The following is an 8251-nucleotide window of genomic DNA, read 5'->3' on the forward strand; positions in this document are numbered from 1 at the left end:
CCTAGACATTCTGCTGCTTATCAAGTATATTACAGGGACTTAGTGTTTAAATTGTACAAAATGATCATCAAAATATAGATGAAGATCTGAACAGGATCTGTTTATCATGTGACTGACCTGCACAAAAGCAACAATTTACAGTCAGTCTCATCTCATGTCTTGTTTTCCCTTTTTCTTCTATATATTGTATAATTCCAACATATCCAATATTGTGAGGGGCAGGCATTATTGTTCTGGTAGCTACGACATTGACTTCAAGTAATTTCATGTTTTTGGCTCACATGGGAGCACTTTCACTGATAATGAAATTTACGTATGGCTGCCACAGACACTAATCTCAAGGTCAGCATTGCTAGTTAGCATATTGGATAGGTTAGCAGGCTACCACTATACGTCTCTAACCTGAGATGACCTGCTGAGAAAAAAACAGGTCAATACACTACCATAGTCAATAGTAGAGGTTGGATGATGCTTCACAGTAAGCCTTAGTAGAATCACTTGACCCTGGTGTGTCCTTTTCAGTCTCCCCTATACTTCATATCAAGGCTGGTACTTGCTGCTGTCCCTGTCACATACATTATGTCCTTAGGTCTCTCGTTCAGTGGCTGCCTCTCTTAGGCAGCCATCCCCAATTCAAATGCCGTCTCTTCAGGGCCCCTCTCTATCCAGCAGCAGACACAGAATAAAAGCCTGGGAAATCACATTACTCTGTCCGTATGGAGCCTCTATTGGATTAGGTCAGCGAACACTCAACTGTAATTCTGCTATCGTAGAGAAGAAGAAAGTGAATTGAGCACACCAGTCAGCACAGCTTGACAAATTGTTGGTTGTGGTCATTTTCCAAATGTTACTCTCACCAAGCCACATTTAGAGAGATGGAAGGACACTTTGTGGAGTTGGAAGATCTGTGACTCTGATATAAAACCTATAATATCTGTACAAGATAAGCTATGGCTCAGATAAAAACCAGGAATCAAAGGCAGACAGATACAATGGCGTATGACCTCTACCTGTTTTCACCTTAATGGCATCATTGTGTGGTATTGGAGAAAATAACACACCACTCTGCCTTTAAATCAATGCTGTGTAGAGCAGACGTTTAATGGTACATTAAGTGCTCTCTTTTATTATCCCCTCTACATCAGAGCACCAGTGAATCCTGGGAGGTAAACAAGGAAAAGCAACTTTACGTGCATACTAAAGTAGAAAATGCAGAACAATGTAGTATCATAAAAAATGGCATCATAGATTTCATATGAGGACAAATCAGCCATAGCACAGGAAAGGCTTATGTTATCAAGCATGGTAAGAGGGACTGTTCAATGTGTAAGAATTTTACTTTTGCTGAAATGAGCCATTTTATTGTGAAGTCTTAATCAGTGTGGCTCAGACAAAGGGACCGACTAGCATATTCTTATCGCACTAAACCAACAATATGAAGGACAAAAAGAAGTCACAAGTTTTGTGCGGACATGGCTGTATGCCCAGTCCCTGTGTGTGTGCATTTGCCAGTCAGTATGCAATTGTGTGTGTTTGTTTGTGCATGCATCTTTTCCACAATGTGTGTATCCTGTATTTGTTTGTGTATATTGCAGAATGTGCAGTTATGCCCATACAGTATGTGCATGCAGCCATGTGTCAGTCCAATTGTTTTATCAGGCAGTGACAGAGTGTCAACCACTGTGTGTGAGAGGGGAGACAGCAGAGAGGAGAATGCTGCCCTCCAGCTCTCCTAACAGTGATGACTACTGTCTGGTGATTATACCACCACTCTTCTCCCCAGACAGAACGATATGAATGGGTCGACCACAACAGAGCTCACCAACACAGCCTGGCAGCTTGAGTCTGACACTACATGGGGAGCATTTGTATTCACTAAAGCCAAAATAGACATTTTAAATAGATAGTATTCTTCTCTATGTGTGCTCATGTGACAATAGAAATGCAAAGTGGCAGAAATTATTTTGAGGGTCCAGAGCTCCTGAAGTAAAAGGTCCCATTCATTTTCTGCATATAAAATGTTGAGCTTGGCTGGACTTGAAATTCATTATGGTTGATTCATCAGTATAAAAGACAAGCACTAGCTCCCTTTTGGATAAAAAGTCAGTTACCAGACTGTGCATATGCAATTTTAAGGAGAGAAGTTAACCAGCTGCATTTCCTTACAAAACAACCAACGTTCATTTGTCAAATTCTGCAGTGCTGCCAACATCGAGTCAAAGCTTAAGATTACACTTTGTAAAAACCTGATTACACATTCATCAGGTTAAATCACTTCACTTTCAGATGTAAGATGCAGAGATAAGGAGCTATCGCTTCATTAATCATTACTGAGGTGAATATGACAAGTAATTGTGACACTGATGACAGACGATGGCGCCCAGTCCGACGTCTTCTCCACGGCATTGGTGAATGAGATTCACGGTTATTGTGATATTTAGAGCCATCGCCATTTCTCAAAAACAAAGTTGAAATAACTAAAACTGATGACTATAATTTAAAATGATGGTACTGTTAAATTACTCAACCGACTCCCTTTTTCCAGTGTTGAGAGTATCATTTAAAGATGTTTTGATTATTTCATTAAAAAGGGTGTGGGGGAGGTTAAGGATCCAGGTACACCGTGGTAGCGGTTACTGATGGACATTTCCTGTAGTTTAAAATAAAGCTGGGTGATAAAACAATCTTGATATGACTGTGATCAAATTTATGTCTATAATGACAAACTCTGGATTTTTTTACTCAATATGAATAGATCTAACAGCAGAAATAAACACAACAGCAGCCACTCAGTCTGCCTCTGCTCCCTGTGTCGCTGTGTTTCCTCACACACAGACAGTGGACAGCAGCCTCATTTCAGAGCAGGCCACAGCGGAGGGAATGAAGCAGGCTTCAGAATATATTTAACTGGAGACAACAATGTCAATGCTCATTGCTCATTATCTATCACTGCAACAAAGAGGAGACTGTACGATCAATTTATCAAACACCTGCTTGAACAAACAGAACACAAACCTCTCACAAAAAGGTAACAACGATAAATTACATGGAAGTGGTTTGAATATCTCAAACGCAACAGCGTAACATATTAAGAACGTTTGCAAATTATGTCGCCAGTCGGTGCCAACCAAGACGGGAAACACAACAAATCTTTACCATCACCTGAAAAGGTGCCGTCCCAGCAACCGCATAATTATTTTATAACTTACAAGGCAAGCTAACTTGTATTGTTCAATTAAAGCAAATAAAGTATGTTTACAAAGTTCCATGTTTACATTTCGTCAATATAATCTCTTATCATGAAATATATTCCAAACCAAGCCATGTTTGCACAGTTAGATGTTTTTATTAATAAACTATATTTTGTGTTTAAATAATGAACCTTCTGGCTTTTTTAAGCTTCAGTCATTATCAGGATACTCTTCAAACTGGCAGCATTGTCAAATTATATAGTATGTTAAATATCTATATTGATCAATATGGACAAAATTATTGTGACCATATTTTTAGCCATATCACGAAGTTTTCTGACTTTTTTTTAATTAACCTTTACTTAAACAAGCCTCATTGAGATTAAAAATGTCTTCTTCAAGAGTGTCCCGTCCAAGACAGGCAGCAGAACAATGAGAACTGACAGATTCACTGATAATGAAAATAACCATCAGCTGCATCCCCAATTAATATTCGCACAGCTGGTGGGAAAAATTCTTTTAAGAAGTAAATTTGTATTGAACATTTCTCCTCTTTGTTCTCTTTATTTCTTCAGCATGCCACATACAGACAGCTGAGACTGCAGCAACATGAGATGAAGTGATTCATCCTTTATCCAAAGTTCTCAATCTGCCTCCTCCAGCCTGAAATAGCACTTGCTGTTTATGGATCAGCAAAGTACAGAGAGACTTCTGCTCTTGTAATTACTTGCGATTCACACTGATTATGCTGCTTTACCTTAAATCAGGTGTTTTCCTGCACTACTTTCCATGGAAAAAACATCCTCCACATTATGATGCAAGGGAGCTGACAGTATTCCAAGATGCATATAATTATGAACTCTGTGCTGAAATAAATGTTAACCTCTTTGATATTGAACATTTGCCACCCATCATTTTCGTGATTTGCACAGTTAACTGCACAACAACTCCCCCTCAACTCCTCTGACCGTAGCTCTCTGTGAAACTCTGTTTTCTACCCTCTATCTGAACGCGCATCTTGAAATAGCGTTGCTGGGAAACAGTCTATACAGCAAGGAAATTGCAAATATACTGTGAATTCATCATCTGGCCTCATTCTCTTATTCAACAAACACAGTTATTATTATGCCACATATGTCTATGTATCATAATCCAAATACGAGACATTGCTTTAACTGCAACACCCACTGTAAGTGGGATGTTTCTGAGTGTGGACTCAGAAGCAGTCTCAGTATCAAAATCAGTCATATCACATCCAAAGAGATTATTTACATAAGCATATACATGACACAAATTGTTCCATTTCCCTCTTTGTGACTGTAGTATATGTAGCTGTAGCTTGATGTAACTTAATGTAAATTAGCAACAATGGTTAACACTACTACTGTTCAATAGTGCAAAAGACTACATAATCACATTTTATTGGCATATAATGTTTGTTGGCTGCAAGTAGTTGCAGTACAGAAATGCCTTTAAATACTTTGTCCACCAAAGAACACTCAGTGCATATCTTGGTCACATTTCATCTGACTCTAAAACAACATTACTAATATTGGCATCACTCTCAAATATCCAGTGTTGTTGGGCTCTGGCTCAAACTTAAGAACAATTTGGCCGTCTCAAAAAATTAATTGCGCATGAATTATATCCTAACAATAATCCAGATGATTTCAAAGAACTATTCTCTAATATAATTAGGGGAAAGCTGCATTTTGCAAGACAACTGTGGAAACATAAGGCAGTCACAGCGTATGAGCAAGTCCAGCATATGGCTATGAGGGCAACCATATTAGCTAACCAGCTAGTTAACTAACTAGCTGGTTAGCTAATATGCTTATAATTTAACGTTAGCGTATTATAATGGCACCAGCTCAGACCCAGAGTATTTACATGTTTTTAAGTCCATTATAGTGTTCCACATCTTGAATATATGTAACAACAAAAAACAGCCCACAAATATTTAATAAGAGATACCTTGATGTTACGTGCAAGTTGGCACAGGAAGTTGACCAACGGCAGCAGCAGCGGCCCATCTTTTGACCGTTAATTGAAGCTAACCTGTCGCATAACTTCTTTACCTCCTGACTACTTATTATAAGCTAAAGTGCTCTGCGTCTATGTGAACATACTTAGTGAATGTACATCTACGTATTAAACATGAAAAACACTGGACGAAGTAAACAAGCAGCCAACCAAAATTACAGTTAGCTAAACAGCTAGCCAGCTAGCTAAAAACACTCACCTGTCCGGTTGTGTCTCTTGATGAGCTTCAATCCCAATGCGATCTTGGCGTCTTTGTCTGTACGCAACATATCCCCACATTTGACCTTAGAGAGAGAGAGCTGTAAAATATGCCAACGGTTTCATTCAGTTTTCCCAAAGTTCCCGTCTCCAAAACTGTCCTCACGGAGCAGATCATTTAAAAAGTCCGAAAAAGTTTGGTCCTCGTGTCTGACCTGCATTTCTGGACATGCGCCACCACCGGTTAAGGGGAGGAACTGCAGGGCCAGTTGCTGCTGCTGTTGCTGCGTTTTGGTTCTGTATATTAAAAGAAAAATGAACTCTTGTGTTTCAGTATCATTGCAACTGAGCTTCATATTTGCAAAGATGTTGCTTGTGGTATCCACATCGATTGAGGCTACAGGTGAGGTTTTGGATTACTGGAGACTTTGACACTTACTGAGTCTTTGCTGGCAAATCCTTAGATGAAGTGATTTGGAGGAATGGCCTACCTGATCTGATCAGTGATGCTTCATCATTTTACTTAAGAAGGAACTTTCACCTTCACACACACCTGTAACCTGGTGGATGATCAGGCTAAAGATGGAAATCCTGTGGCTAGTTAGCACCAACAGGCCAGAGCACGCTGTAGTTTCAGAGGCAAAGGCTCTTGGTAAGGTCATGGACTTGATGTCTCAGCAGATGAGGCTGACATGTCCTTGGGCAAAGATAGTGGAGTTGGGGGAGTCAGTGGTCTGCATTTCATCAGGCTGTTGTGACTCTTCAATTCCACACTGGTGTCAGGGACAGTGCTTACTGTAAATACTGAAAGATGGGTGGTGGGCTCAAGTCTCGACCTCGAGTATGCAATGAGGCAATCTGCAACTCTATCAACTCTATTGCATGAAGATCAAACCACACACCATGATTAATCCACATGGTTAACAACCGTTGAACAATTTTGCCATGTAAGTGAACAGAACAAGATGCCCTTGGGACACCTGAGGGTGATCACTCAAATGGACCCCACAGGCAGTCCACGCTTTACACCATTCATGACCCACATGGGAATAATATAAAGCTCAAGATGGGCCTAACTCATGTGGGCCGACACGGACAGGTTGACATAGTTGTTCAAAAATGAGAGCTACATGGAGCATGAGACACCAAATTGCATATAGGCATTGCATGCAAGGCCATTATAGTGTAAAAAGCACCTGAGCCTGAAGGCAAAGCTCTCAATTTACAAGTCGATTTATGATACAACCTTCAGCTACGGTCACAAGTTTGGACTGTGGCTGAAATGATAACATCATGGATGCAAGCAGCTGAAATGAATTTCCTTTGCAGGATATCTGTGCTACCCCTCAGGGGTGAGGAGCTCTGATATACATGAGAGGCTCAAGTTTATGGAGTTTACATGTAGAATGTACATACATGTGAATAAGTAGATTAAATAGTCAGATAATTTGCATAACAAACTGTCCAGTGGCTAGCGTCAGAGATCTGTGGTTGACAGTAGTACATTTGTGCATGGTAAGCAGAATTTGTGCATGGTCATACTTCCCTGGATCAAAAGAAAACACAGAAGTTCACGAAACAATCTTATGTAACATTTAAGATTTCATTCATGAAGTCCACATGCATTGTGACATTGACTACTGTGCCTGTCAAGACAGAAATGACAGACAATAAATAAAATGGATGGAGGTCTCACATTGCAGCACTTCACCATGCGCACTATCACCGTAGCCTGACCATCTGCTTATTGCAGGCATTTTGCAGTAATGACTCTTCAGTCTCCTGAGCTGCAACCTCTGAGATGGTGAGGAGAGGAGAGCAATCAAAGCGTATTCAGCTCTGCCACAGTCATTTGCCCACTCTCAAAAAGCTATCACAGGGTGCAGCTGTAAACATTTTGCTCCTCAGCACTCCTGAGACATGCAGTCAAAGAGGATAGCAGCTATCAGTCTCTTCCACAGAGGAAGCCTGTGTGAATACGCTTTGCAAGCTGAATGCAGTGGAGAGGGCAGAATACATAGAATAGTCCTTGGAGCTGAATTCGGTCAAAAAAAAAACCTCATTATTTGAAAGGAAGAAGAGTGTTCTGAAGGCTATGCTGAAGAATTCCTTCAGTCTCTGTTGTTGATGTGCAATACCCCTACAATTTATGTATTTATGAGCAAGCAAAGATGTTTATGTTCCTTTTTAAAGGGCACACAAAGACACAAAATGAGGCTATATCAGCTATTTATATTCAGCTGGTGTGTAAACTGAGCCCTTTATCCATAGTGTTGACTGTCTGTATATATCCCTGACACACAGGGAATATTTGGATTGAATTTACTACAACTGCAGAGCGTGCAGGCCTTCCTACTTCCTGCACTGTGCAGAAGCTGTATCAACTCTTTAGAGACCACTGCCCCCTTGTGGCTCTTTGTCTTCTTTTATTCAGAAATGTCAGAAAAGTCAACATATCCAGAGACACATTAAAAGTATTACATTGGCGTCTTTATTTTAGAAGTTTGGGGATAAATAAGACTCATAAAGGATGGATTAGGATTTGAATAAAGAGACTGAGTGTTCCTCCTCGTGACTATTTTTGTACCATGACATGTAATGTGAGAAGACATTAGAAACACATAGCACACACACACACACACTCACACACACACACAGTGGCAGAAAAAAGCAGGTCCAATGGAAATAAAACCCAAATAAATCTTACTCTCATTCAGTAGACAGAAAACAAAGCTTCTGGTCAGTTTGGTGAATCGGGCTGTGACCTTTAACAAATCCAAAGGGGCTGACTAGTCATGTCAACTGAGCAGCAGCAGAGT

The sequence above is a fragment of the Chaetodon auriga genome, chromosome 6, assembly GCF_051107435.1.
Source record: "Chaetodon auriga isolate fChaAug3 chromosome 6, fChaAug3.hap1, whole genome shotgun sequence".
In the NCBI taxonomy this organism is placed as follows: Eukaryota; Metazoa; Chordata; class Actinopteri; order Chaetodontiformes; family Chaetodontidae; genus Chaetodon; species Chaetodon auriga.